Here is a 14,668-nt window from a genome sequence, read left to right as displayed (position 1 = left end):
ACTATGTAGGAAAGCCTTCACAAACACACCACTATCATTTTTCCCTCTGTGGTCATTTCTTCTGTGGATCAATTGAGTCAAGCACCACTGCACTGGAGGGCTGAGTCCCCTGTTTGCAGCAGGATGAGGCTCTCAGCACTTGTGTCTGTGATTTATTCACACTGCCTTCTAGTAAGGGGCACCAGAGTATGGTTCCTTATAAAGTCAATGGAGATTGGGAGCTATAACATCTAACTCAGTTAGTCGGAGGAGATGATGGGTCTGTGTAAGGCACCATTTCTTTCTACTGAGATATGTACAGGATCTCAGATTCTCTTCATATTCTGTGTCACAGCAGAGACCTAAGTCCATGTCAGGAGGTGGCTTGAAGGAAGATCATCTCTTTTCACATTCTTGACCTCTCTCATTTTATTGAGATTTCTGCTGAAGGAAACTTTTGTCATAATTTTGAATATTGGTTTTATGACCTGGACACTTGCCTGTCAACAACCTCTCTCTCTGAGGTTGGGTTTTGCTCTCTGCACTGGCATCAGTGTTTTGCTACTCAAGGAAATTTCCTGTCACCGTTGGAGATAGTCCAGACACACCGCTGAACCTCTGACGGGTTTCCAGTGGGGGAGAAAAGATGTGGCAATGCTGGTAAGTGCAGCTGTTTCTTTGCCCCTGATCTCAACAGCCCTTTCCCCAATCAGTGGTTAAAGGGTTATATCTCTGTGAATTTCCACAGGCTCAGGTTGGGCAGGAGAGGCTGACTCACAACTTTTCTTTAGGTACAGGGTCACCACTTCCTCTAGAAGCAGAGGGAGCAGCACGTCTTCCTAAGTCTTGCACTCTGCACATAACTCTGCTTCACAGGCAGCTCACGGGGCTGCAGCCTTTGCAGAGCCATCCATCTCCTGTCTGCCTTTGCCTCTCCCAGAGCTGTTGCAGGGAAAAGGTGCTCAGGAAGCAGTTGCAACCAGATTGTGTCTTCTGTTGCTGTTTCTCTGGTAATCAGACAGCTACACCAATAATCATGTCCTTACAGCCCTGGCTCCTGCTTATCACAGGCTTGTCTGGGAAGGAGAGCCTGCTGTGCCCTGTTCATTTAGCCATCTGTCACTCGGCCATCCTCAATGATTAATGCCTCCCTACCTGAGCCTGCACAGCTTTCCCTGGCAGGCACTGGAGCTGCTGCATGTGCAGTGTTTTGGGCCCACTGGAAGATGGGTATGAATGATCATTACTAGGTAAGTCCAGGGTGCTATGAAAATGTCCATGAGTGACTAAGATTTAGACAAGATTTATTTTAAGTGTGCTTAGATTATGCTTAATTTAGGCTTCCTCCTCATTCACAGACACCTGGTCAAATCTTCCACTGTGTTCATCTGGAGAGACAGAACCATTGTGTCTGGAGAAGTGTTCTTGATACTGAGAGACTGTACTTAAGTCACTGCTATTATATCTATGGGGTAAGTCTTGATTGCAGGTGTCGGCTTTGTGTTACACTGATTCAAACACAGTCACAGTCCTGTTCAGGCTGGAAGGCACTTCAGAATGTCTCTAGCCTAGATTCCTGTTTCAAATTGGAACAACACTGAAGTCAGAACAAGTTGTTTACAGTTGTTTCCACATGGGTGCTGTGGTGGGTTAACCATGGCTAAGAGACAAACTCCCACTCAGCTGCTCTTCCACTTCTCAACACGACACAATGGGGGGAAAAAATAAAAACCAAAACCAAAGACCAGAAATCGTGTGGATTGAGATTATGACAGAGAGATCACTTATCTGTTGCTGTCATGGGCAAAGTAGACTCAAACAAAGATAAGTAATTTACTGCAAATTAAAGTAAATTTTGATTACAAGAAACAAACTGAAACAGCACCTTCCCCCCGTACCTTTCCCAGTTCTGCCTTCACCTCTTCATTCCCAGCTCCTGGAGAGGAGAGGAATGGGAATGAGGCTGAGGTCAGTCCCTCACAGCCTCTTTTAGTCACCCTTCACTCCTCACAACTCCCTGCTAGGAACCGGCTGGGTTGGTTATACTATCTTTGGATTTTGAACCTGTGCAAGGATTGACCCTGTGGAAAGATCTTTGAAGGAATATAATTCTTACACACCAATTTCCTACAGGTGATTTGCTGGGGTAGAGCAGGCCATGTAGCTCCCCAGTAAATCTGAGGTAGAATAAATGCCTCTATGTATTTGTCCAGAAACACACATTCCATCAGAACTGACTGGAAACTCCACACAGCATGGCCATGGGCTGAGAAGAGACCTGAGTCTTGGTTTTACAGCTCACCTGCTACACAACAGCTCAGTAAGACCCTGACCTCATGATGGGTGTGAACCCTTGTACTGTCTCTCCAGCTGTGGGATGTCTGGAGGGAGCTCAGGAACATTTCCAAATCATCACTTCCTTCAGCTGTTCCACTAAAAACCAAGATATACAAAATATAATGACTTTTTTTTTTTTTTTTTTTTTTACTGCAAGATGGCTGAATCATTCTGTCTGTACTACTCATTCAGCCTTGGACCATGTCAAATTATCTAATGAAGCACAGTGAAGAAATGGCAATTTTGAAAATTCATCTGCTAAAAGAAACTACATGGTCACTCAAAGTTGAGACCCTTGCTCCCACTATCAACACAGAATGGATTTAAATCATCAAAGGCAGGCCAAAATCATCTTGAAATTATTCAAGTGCAATCAATTGTGTTTGGGATTCCACTGCCCAAGGGGGCTCCAAGAGCTCTCTCTTTCACTTAAACATCATCTGGTCACCTCTTGATCTTCTTGTTAGCAGATCTGCCAGACTTGATTGAGTTGTTTGCATTAGGAATCCTGACAAGACCAAGGCTGGCAAAGCCCTTCTGGCCTACAGGCTGTTGCAAGGAGGTGGAGAATGTCTAAAGGACAACAAACACACGTGGTTTGCTGTGATTTGTGTTCTAGATTCCTCCCTCTCTTTCTCCATCCCTCTCCCTCGGGGGAGCAGACACTAATCATTGCCTGCAGTGCTGGGTGATTAATTTAAATGATTTAGCACCTGGGGATTAACCTTCACACAGAGATCGATGTTTTGGCTGTTTCCTACATTATTACCCTTACAGCAATTACCTCCCACAGATACTTGCTCTTCTACTAATGAGCCAGAAGCTATTAGCATCCACATCCACTATCGACATGTTTTATAGTTGCAGGAGGGTTCTTCCTTGATGACCACAACTTCTGGACAGGTAAATTTACAACATGAGTAGAAAAGAATCTTCTGAAGATATTTCTGGAAGGAGAAAATAATAGGGAAAATTGTATTAGCATTATGAAGAGAAACGTGTCATGAGTGTGAAATCAGAGCCAAGGAGAAGAGAATCAGACTGGTAATTGCTGTCCTACCCTCCTCTTTCTTTTTCACCACATCTCTGTTCAGCTGAGTCCTATGTCAGTGGTTTTGGCCTTTACATTACCGCCCATCTGTTTGTCCCATAGCACCCCACAGGCTTTTGCACCAAAATATGGATTATTTTAACCCATCAGTCCCAATATTTCTCTTGATTACAGTAATATAAATTGAGTTGCTATCAGAATAATTGTGAAATGCAGAGTCCATACTATGTTAGTCAGAGCCCATGCACAGCTTAGAGACAGAATAACACATGAATACAAACTGAGATCGCTTCTACTGTGCAGCGTTTCACAATGGCAACATGAATGTAGAATTGAAAATTCCTGCTTCATCTCTGCTCCTGGTCTCCTTTTATCTCTTGGCAAAATTATTTCAACTGTCTTAGCAGCTCTCTTTTTATACATGGAATTTCTTACATTTTATGAAGTAGAAATAACAAAAGAAAAGCACAGCAATAGCTGTGCTTACTAAATATGAACCACCAAGAGGCATAACTCATAGTTTGAGATCAAAGTCACTTGAGTTGTGAGTTGGCCTTTTCCCCTCTCATTTCTGTGTACAAGACAGCAAACCTCTGTCCTAAAACTCCACAGATGTCAGCATCTTGCAATTTGCTTCTGCATCCAACTATTCAAAATGCAGCTGGTAACACTCATCAGACACTACAACAGTGAAACAGATAAAAGCTGTTTCCCCTGATCCACTGGGCAGCACAGGACACCAGAGGATGGAGTAAACTCTTCTTCCTTGAAAAATCAGCTGCCGTCTTTTGTGGAGAGAAGGACCACAACATATCATATGTTCTCCTTTTATTCAAACCTAAATTTGAATATCACAGCTGTTGGTTGCTCCCTTTGGAAATACCAAGTTCATTCATATGACCTGAACTTCCAGAGTGAAATTTGGGTCTATTGTGACACAAGACCATCAATGTAGGAGGTATGTAGGAGCAAAATTGATATTAAAGTAGAGAGTTTTTTCCTGCCTCTTAACCTTGACTAGAAAGTAGAAGGGAAAGATTAACTCAGTAGAGACTGGGGTGGTATAGGTAAATAGTTTCTATCTCTAACACTGGTCTCTTAAAAACCAAGTGACACATTCCCACTTTAGCCAGACCTGGGAGAAATAACCCTAGACCTAAGTCAGGACAGGTCATCTGCATCCATGACAAGGGTTAAAGCCAAGAGTTTTCATCAACAGCCACAATGAAAGTGGCACAGTGCATTGGCTTAATTTACAAGAACATTTTCTTCCTTTTCTTCAAGTCAGCATTTCCCAGCAGTAAAACAATGGAGGCCAGGATAGTCTGAATATAATCATAAAATCATGATTTGGGTTGGGTTTGAAGGCACCCTAAAGATCATTTAATTCCATCTAATTCCCCCTCACATGGGCAGGGACACCTTCCACTACCCCAGGTTTCTCCAAGCCCCATCCACCCTGGCCTTGAACACTTCCAGGGAACGGACATCCAGAGCTTCTCTGGGCAGCCTGTTATGAACCGGTATAAACCCAGAAGAGCAAAGAAAGCTAAGCCTCTATGAATAAAAAGGATCAGACCCAGAAATGTTTGAAATATACCAAAAAATGTGATTAAAACCAAATGATGTCAGATGTTGGTGCAAAAAAAACCGATTTTTTTTTATTTAAAAGAGGCAAAGAGAAAGAAAGAGAAAAGACATTTAAAAAAAAAAAAAAAGGGAAAGAAGTGTGCATGGGAGGTGGGGGGACAGGGGAGAGTGACAGGGGTTAGGTGAAAGCATGTCACCCATCCAAGGGTACAGAGACATCCCGTTGCTCCTCCCCATCAGGTCTTCTTAATTGTGAGGGTCCCCTGTCGCCACTGCTGCACCACGCGGTGAAGTATAGAATCCCATGGATTAATTTGCACTTCGGGCAGGTAGGAACACCCAGGTGCCTCCCTTAAGGGGGCTGGGTATGACACTCCTCCCTTGCAACGCTGAAAGTCTGTTGCATTGTCTGCAGTGCTCTGGTGCAGGGTCTGGGGATGCCTTTGGAGGGGCCTTCGGCGGGCCATGACGGCCCCTCTGCTGTGGATAAGCTTTTCCCCGGGGTGACGGGACCCCCGCAGCTGAGCTGGTCAACACAGTGGAGGGTGAGTGGTCACTGCGCCTCTCCCCAGAGGCTTTTCCAAGGCCTGAAACCTGAAACCTCCTCCCCTCACCCTTTGGCTCAAGGGTCTGTAGCAGCTGAGAGCCCCGAGGCTGGGGTCTTCACCCCAAAGATGCTAAGACTGTGCTCTGTGAATGCATTCCTCCCCCCCAGCCCTGAGTTGTTACTTTATCTTATCTCCATCAACCAGCAGTTCAGGGCCTCAAGGCCTGTACAGGGTGTGGTGACCTTCTCTGCAGCATTTGTAATACAGTTTTGCTATCATAGGCAGAAGTCCTTCATGAAGATGGTTAAACCATAAATTATAACATTCAGTTTCTGACACAACCTGTGCTAGGGCCTCACCACCCTCATGGTAAAAAATCTCCTCCTGACATCAGTTTCAATCTCTTTCAGTTTAAAGCCATTCCTCCTTGTCCTGTCACTCCCTTGTTCCTCCCCAGCTCTCCTGGTAGCCCCTTTGGGTCTGGAAGAGGCACTAAAGTCTCCCGGGAACCTTTTCTTCTCCAGGCTGAACCACCCCAAATCCCTCTTAACCTGAATTCACAGCAGAGGTCCTCCAGCCCTTTGATCATCTTTGTGTCTCCTCTGGACTCAGTCTTTCTCATGCTGGGGACTCCAGAGCTGGACACAACGCTCTAGCTGGGGTCCATGAAAGCAGAGTAGAGGGGCAGAATCATGTCCCAGCAGCAAAATGGTCTTTTATACCTCTTTCAGTGGCTGAATTCAGACTGACACACTGATTCCAGGTCTTCCAGAACTTTTGCTTTCTGCATTTTAATCAAATAACAGCTTTTTTCCTGGCTCTGAAGATCCTAGAAATATGCTCTTTTTTATTTCTAAACTTATTTTTTTCACAACAGAAATAAAAATATTTTCTTCTCTCAGTTCTAAATGTTTTAGTTTCTGTTTAATTGGATATTGCTTTGTCCCAGGAGAGTGAGAGAGCACAACAGGGAAGAGCTCATTTATCTCTTCTGTACTGCTCATTATTTTGTGCACTTCCAGCACAATTCCCTGATTTGTTCCCTCTCAAAAATCACTGTTTTTACAATGGACAAGCTGCACTAAAGATATTGCCTTAGGTGAGAAAGATGCAGAGATTTGGTCGCAGCTTGATTACAGACACAAACCTGTTTTCAGTGACTGAAATGTGTGGTTTGATGTCAACCAAGAAAAATATGTACTGAGCAGGCTCTTGCATTTTGCTATGGGATGCTTAATTCCTTTCCTCCTCTAAGACAAGACCCACATACATGGCAGCAACCAAACCCTAAAAAATAATTTTGATTCAAATTTATAAAGATATCTATAGCCTGTAGATGAAAGATCGAAGTTTTTTTTTTTTCCTTCATTTTTACTTCCATCCTCTGAAGTCTGAAATTCCTGTGGTAGTTAACTCAACATGCAAAGTCGTCTTCAAATTCTCCTGCACTGCCTGGAGCCCTTTAAGATGTTGTCTTCTAGTTTATATTATTGATTGCTTAAATAATTACTTTAAAAGTTTTTTGGAAAAGGAGCAAATGGGGTTCAACAACACTTAAGTTTTCTGTGCATGATAAAGTATGCTTTCAAATACTACTCCAAATGGAAAGAAATAGGTGATCTTAACTGCTAATAGAGATGTTCATAGAAATCATAGACTCATTTGGTTTGAAAAGGACCTTAAAGGTCACCTAGTTCCAACCCCTGGCCAAGGGCAGGAATGCCACTCTCTAGACCAGGTTCTCAGTTCTCCATGCAGCCTGGCCTTGAACATTTCCAGGGATGGGGCATCCAGAGCCTCTCTGGGCAACCTGTGCCACTCACTACCCTCCCAGTAAAGAATTTTATCTGATGCAGCCCAAAAAACATGTGAGATTGCTTGGGTGTCTTTCTCTCTGTGGTTACTGCTGTTTTTCTCCTTTCTGTGCCATAAGTACTCCTGTCTTCACCAGAAAATGAAGATGTCACATGCATCTTTTTTTATTGTTTTAATGTAGGCCAGGCACTAAATAAAGATGTGTAGAACGCTGACTGTGTAGCAACAAACAGAACTTCTTGGCTCTTCGCTCATTTGTGAGACTCATACACAGCAAGAGCAGCTGAAGGCTATGACAACAAATTCATCTCACTGTCGCTGTAATGCCTCACTATAGTTGGTGGTGAGGCACAGGCAGAGGTTGCCCAGAGAAGCTGTGGATGCCCCATCCCTGGAAGTGCTCAGGGCCAGGCTAGATGAGTCTTGGAGCAGCCTGGTCAAGTGGAAAGTGTCCCTACCCATGGCAGGGGACTGGAATGAGATGATCTTTAAGATCCCTTCCAATCCAAACAATTCCATGATTATATTGTAACATGTAGTTGGTCTATGTTTTATCACCGCATGTCATGGTAAATTTGCTGCAACCAGCTTTTTATTCTCATGGTTACTTATTCCACTGTTCATATAGATGTTTCCTTTCATTAAGGCTGCTGGAAGGAAATATAAAACCTCTCACTCTGTCACTGTACAGATTGGACCAGCTTCTGGCCCACAGCATCACCAAGAAGGAAGAAAGAGGGAATTCTTCCCATTAGTGAGATGATTTTTAAATGTAAAATATTAACTCTGGCAACTTTTACAATTCTCCCATTAGTTGCAGGGTGTGGTGAAGCCTGTGTAGGAGCAGTTGTGGTAGTGCCTCTTGCCCCAGACCACATTTGAGAAAAGCTCATTAGGCCTCAGCCTTGATGAACAGCACCTCGGATGAGCCCCTCGAGTTTATCAGAAACACCGTGTGCTCCCAGGAAATGGTGCTGTCTAATGAGCTCCTGCCTTTTTCTTAATGAACAGCCTTGGAAACATTTCTTTGCCTGAATAACAATGCAAGTGGGATATTTTTGTTCTCAAACTTTCAAAGAAAGCCAGGGACCTGAATTGCAGCCAGGATGAAACATTGTTATGACCAAAACTCAAGACTCTTTTGTGGCCCAAAGTGAGACCCTTTGAGCTCTCCTGGACCACAGAGGGCTGTGACCAGCACGTCCCTCTGAGTGGACACCTCTGAAACAGAGACTTCTTGAGTTTGCTGTACTGGGGGGATTAATGAACAATAACAGATCCTGGCCTGATACCCCAATTCCTCAACCCTTCACCTGCTGAGACCATACAAAGGTATCTGAAGTGAGTATTTTGCTACCTTTAAGGAGAATTTTTCACAGGTACCTTGTACAGACTCTTCATGTCTGTCCGCATGCAAGTGTGCATTTACCATAGCAAATGTGGGAGAAATGCTGCTCTCCTGGATTCTTGACACATTGGATTTGTAGGTGAGGCCTGTAAGTAAGTTACTGTTGTGGCACAGTAAATCCTATGTGAATCCTTTGCTGAGTTGTTTAAGTTATAAGTTAAGGTGTTAAGGTACTGTTAAGTTTAAGTTAAGTACTGTCAAGCTTAAATACTGTTAGATGCTGTTGGGCCTTCAGGCATATCTCTTTTTATGCATGCCCTTTCTATCCTTTTGTGTCACCCCCCACCCCACCTCCACATGAATAGTTTTGGCTTTATTTTGGTTTGGATTGATCAACTCTGGAATTTTTTGTTTGCTTTCCTTCAGTGTGCCTTAACCATCTCGGAGATGGTAAGCTGAATCTTGCCAATGAACTTTGTCGTGCTGTCATTTTATACCAATCCTGTCTTTACGGAGAGCTTTGATGGTGATTCTTTAAGTGATCTTAAATTTTCATTTAAACATTAAACATTAAAACATTCATTTGTGACAAAATCACATCATTAGGACAGAATGAGGGCCTGTCCCCAGCTTCTCTTGTGACTTACCTGGATGGCAACAACAGCACAAGGTGCTCAATGCTCCATCCCAAAGCTTTTGCCTCAAGGCAATATTTGCCAGCTAAAATTAGCACTGAGACCCACTTCCCCACTTTTATTAGGCAGCACCGGATGAACCATTTCATGAGTGGAAGTCTGATCTCCTCAATTCAGGAGAAGCTTTTCAGTTTGATATCCTAAGATCCTGCCCTTTAGCTCCACAAAGTTAAGATGGGGGGAGCCTCAACAGCTGACTGCAGCCCACCATGCACTGACTCTGCCCTTATTCCTCCTCTCAGCAGTTTGTTTTTGCTTATTCTGAACTGCAGTCATTTGGGAACAGCATCGTTGGGTATTTGATGAAGGTTCATACTTCACTCTGCACGTACTTTTGTCAAAAAAGCTTTTATTGCAATGCAAAATATCTTCTGTATATGACATCTTTCTGCCCCCCAACCCCCTTAAATTTAATGAGTAATCCTTTCTGGGTTTGTACATTGTGATTCTTGTGTGTATGTATGAATATATATACATATCTATATATCTATCAATCTATAGATATTATATTAATACAATCATATATAAATCTGGACCTATATCATTTTGTATATACACATATCACTGGATATATGTGTGTGTGTGCATATACATATACATACATTACATATACACTATATACACATATATGCCCACACATACATATCGTATAATCATAAACATCTGTTGGTTGTCAAGGGACTTTTCTTTAACAAAATAAGTTCCATCAGTGGATTTTACTTCTGTAGTGCAATTTTACAGGAAGTTAACATTTCCACATTCAATATAAAAGAAACAATATACATTTGAAAACGTGCCATAGGATTTTTAATGAAAAAATTAGAAAAGTGCATTATTTTACAACACTACAGTAAATGATTCTTTTTTTTTTTCTCTGTAAAGACATTGTAAAATATATACAGGGTTGCGTAGTGCATTCATTACAAAAAAAAGATGCAATCCCTTGCATAAATTACATATTGTACAGGGGTTCGCTGTCTACTTGGACTTGTAAACATTTGTGTGATACAGTTTTCATTCTTTAAGTAAGCTGCAATACATCTTATTTTCATTTGACTGTTGTTGCATTCTGACTCCAGTACGGCATTCTAAGGCCATGTGTGAAGGCATCCTCTCCCATGACGGAGAAGGCCAGGAAAAGAAATGAAAACACAAAAGAGTCTTTAATTTGGTTCTTTGTTATCAAGTTATCACTGGTTTGACAAATCACATCTTGATGCTTATGACCTGATCACTCTCGTTTGCTAGGACCAGCTCAACAACTATGTTGAAGTTTAGAGGTCTGAAATGAGCAGAGAAAACAGCTTCCAGGAGGTAAATTCCAAGTGCAGTCTCCACAGCCAAGCAGCTCCTCTTTCTAGATGACCCTGCCCCTAATGTTCCGTGTGCTGCACAGAAAATGTTTCAACCAGGGTAGAAATTTAGATTTTTGCTCTATCTCAAGCTGTTGAGGGCCTTTAGAATGCCGTCAATACACCGTCGGTAAGTTCGCATATGCACATTCAAAGAAGTACAAAAATGCACCAAAAAGTGTCAAGAGATCCAAAAGAGACACAGCATCAACACACACTCACAAACACACACACACTCACACTTCTTTCTGAGCAGGAAGGCTCAGTCTCCAAAGTAGGATTCACAATTTAATTTCAACATGTATGTGTGTTTGGAAGAAATCCAAGAATTTCCATATAAACTCCTTAGGTCCCAAATTGAACACTTTTATCCCTGTTTCTCATAGATGAACAGTTTGTTGAAGTAAGAAATTGCACCTTGAAGAGACAGTATCCACATTCTTTTGGCCTACTGGAAACAACTGTTAAGCCCCCCTCCCTTTCCCCATTGACCTATCCAGCTCCAATTCATTTCCTTTGACATCGCGTCACTAGGATCAAAAGTTTTACTTGATACTCCTCAATGGCAACAAACAACCACACAAATCTTAACAAGTCAAGGGAATAGGAAAAATAAAGCATTTTTTTTTCTTCCACAATTCACTCCTGACCTTGAAAAAATACCCCCAAAAAACCAACAAAAAAGAACAGATGGATTATTGGTTGTATTATTGGAAATGTGCATTCTGTAAAAGAAAGATTAGGTTTGCATTCTAAAGAAAAAGCCATTGCCTCATAATTTCTGCTTATTTCTTAATTGTCAAAGGTCTGTAGTACGCAGGACTTTTTCTGAAGCATATATTAGCTTTTTTTTTTCAGACAAGGTCAACCCAACAGTACTTACATCCAAAATAACTTTGTGTGCATTACCAAATTTTTCAAAGTCCAAAAAGCAGTGCTCAGAGTGGTACCCAAGAAATTACTTAATAAACCAAACTGCTAGATTAACTGTCTTAAACCTCTTGTGACCTGGACACTGCGATCCCTCTCTTGTTATGCAGGTATTACACTTGTCCTCCAATCAGCTAAATAATATTCTTGCACTAGGAATTTATACAGAAAGTATCTGTCCCAATGTACATCTAGCTGAACAGTTGAAAAGGAGGGAAATTGCCATGAGAAGATCATTAAGTTGTGTTGAGCAAATCAGTTGTGTTGGTCAGTGGTAACCACACAGAATTCTGCTCTTCCCAAGAGAATAAAAAGGGCACAATATCAACAATCAAGGGGAATTTCCCACTGCTGCCTCTGACTGCAGTGTCTCTCCATGTTGGGCATTGAGAAGATAGGCTAAAAAGGATCTTTTCTGGAAAACATACATGGCAGGAATGAATTCTTCAAAGAAAAGAGAAGTTGCATGGAAATATCAGTCACCATGGAGCAGCTGGAGCTTCAGTGCTGAAGAACTTGAAAGGAATGTACAGTAAAGATAAAAACACAACTAATTGCATTGCTAGAAGGATCTCACATACATGTCTTTTTCCCCACTTGGCCAACCTTTTGGGAAGACAGCAGCTGCCAGAGAAATCGGAAGAATTTGGCAAATTTTTGGGGGTCACAACCACAACGAAATCCTGTGACCTGGCACCCAGATCCATTTGGATGACTGGCATAATGAAGACAATGATATGTGCCCACTGCTGCATGCTGAACAAGAAACTTCAAACCACCCACTTCACCATTCAGAAGGGGCTCTGAGAAGAGCTTCAAATCAGAGAGGTGAGATAAATGTGGTGGACACTTCACAGGAAGCATTAAAAGAAACAGCTGTGGATCTATCTGAAGGCACTGCCACACAAGTTCCATGTCTTGGTTTCTAAGGAGAAACCAGCCCTGAGCTCTTGCCCAGTGTGCAAGTCAGATATCAGCCCTGAATTCAGTGGGAATTAAGAGCCTCAATGCATTGGTGCTGAGCTAAAATCCCTTCCCCAGATTCTTTCAACACCAGCTCCAGTCAAGATGCCAAGATGATGCTTGTCAATAGGGCAGCTGAGGCATGGCCCCCATGTCAGAAGTGATATTATCAAACAGGCCTTTTTGGAAATCATTTTGTAGAGTTGCAGTTTCAGACTCTGGGAGGCAAAAATCACTTACACTGTCTTCTTCAGATAATCTAATTAGATACTTTTACCAGATTAATTATCCTCTGAACAATAATTATGATTAAGGAGCTTCATATCCACTCTGTAGGGAGAACCAGCAATAATGAATAAATGTTACTTCTCTAAAGGTCAGTTTTGATGACATTTTGACATGTAGAAACTGCTCAAACACAGTCAATATGAAGAGGTTTCTTTGCTATATTGTGACCTCCTGAACTCATCTAGAGAAGCTTAGAATTTCCTACATATTCCTATGGCTCTGGGGAGGTGTTATCAAAGATGGACAAAGCTACCACAGTTCTGGTCTTCTGGATTTGCTGCAGGTAGTAGGAGGATTGGTGTAAATGGTCTCTTCCATGGAATAGAAAAGGGCAGGTGGTCTAGGAGACACAATTTTACCTACTTTCAATTTGACACCTGTGTTGGTAAGGGGGTCTCACCACAGCAATCCACTCCACTATGAACCAGCTCTGGTCCATCCTTCTCACACCTCCTGCCACTCCTGCGTGGGAGGATGCTGGCAGATGACTAGAAAATAAACTAAAGCCAGAAGCTCATGACTCCTTTTTAATCTGAAACTATGCCATGGACCTCACCAACGATCTACAGACAATGAGCCAAACCACTGTGGCTCTTTACCTGCCTATATAATTTGTGCTGGCCAGTCTCCTGATGGCCTTCTCCCAAACAAACACACTCCAAAGTTCTCCATGTAGGCTAATGCATTGCATCCCAGCCACGGAAGAAACAGATCTCACCCATTCAAGGTTACGCACGTTGCATTTCCTACTTAATTCCCTATATATTGCTTTTAATCAATCTGTAGATTTCTTTTGTCAGTCGTAATTAGGAACATTTCCTTCCCCAGGGTGTAGTTGTGTAACATAATGCCTTTCATTAATGGATGGGGGGCAGAGTACAGAATGTGGTGATCTTGGGCCTGAACATACGTCCATGAAATGGCAAGCTAATGAGTTAATGTCTAAGTGGGAAAGGGAGGAGAGAGCATAGAGAAAGCCAGAGGGTGGCTGTCTGTGAAATGGATTCTCTCTTCTAGCCTCAAGTGTAGTGCTCTGGATTCAGCAATTACTGCAAGCTGTTCCACAGGCCAGATAAACAATGAATCAAAGCCAGGATGGTGGTATCAGAACTCATGCATGAGGAAGATGCATTATGGAGCACAGTTTCAATTATTATATTTGCCAGCTCCACTTGTGAATTTGCCAGCAATGATAAATGTTATCATCCTGTTGTTTGCTCTGCATTTCTCAAAGTGAACTAAAAGACAATGCAGCTTGGAACTGTGAATATTAATTACCAATAAAATTGCACCATTCATCTTTCCCCCTCTATCCCTCCTTTTTTTTTTTTCCCCAATCTGTTGTGAGTGTTAATACATGGCAGCACTCCTTACCCTGTCAGAAAGCAAGGTGAAGGAGGGCTTTGGGATATTTATTAATTACATTATTCACAGAAGGAGAGACAAATGAAGGCTGAAGGCTCCAGGGATAGTATTTCTAGCCTAAAATTAGCAGGCAGATTTGAGTGACTGGATTCCATAAAGCAAAATATAGCTGCATAAATTATGCAGGTTGACTGTTGGTTTTAGGTCTTACTGCTTTCCCTTATGTTTAGGAGAGATTGTTCATGATGAGCAGTAGTTGGAGGCACTGATAGAGTATCTAGCAGCAAATAGAAAAAAAGTTCACATTCCAGTCTCAGGAAAAGGGTATAAATCAGGACTCACTGTATGGCATCTAAATCAGTTGGCTTCAGAGGAAGGCCCTGCCTACCCAGGCCTTAGACAATGAG

This window comes from Chamaea fasciata, unplaced genomic scaffold (assembly GCF_029207755.1).
Source record: "Chamaea fasciata isolate MVZ Bird 193981 ecotype frontalis unplaced genomic scaffold, bChaFas1.0.hap1 SCAF_1, whole genome shotgun sequence".
NCBI lineage: Eukaryota > Metazoa > Chordata > Aves > Passeriformes > Sylviidae > Chamaea > Chamaea fasciata.
The sequence above is the reverse complement of the archived record's forward strand: the minus strand, read 5'-3'. Positions refer to the sequence as shown.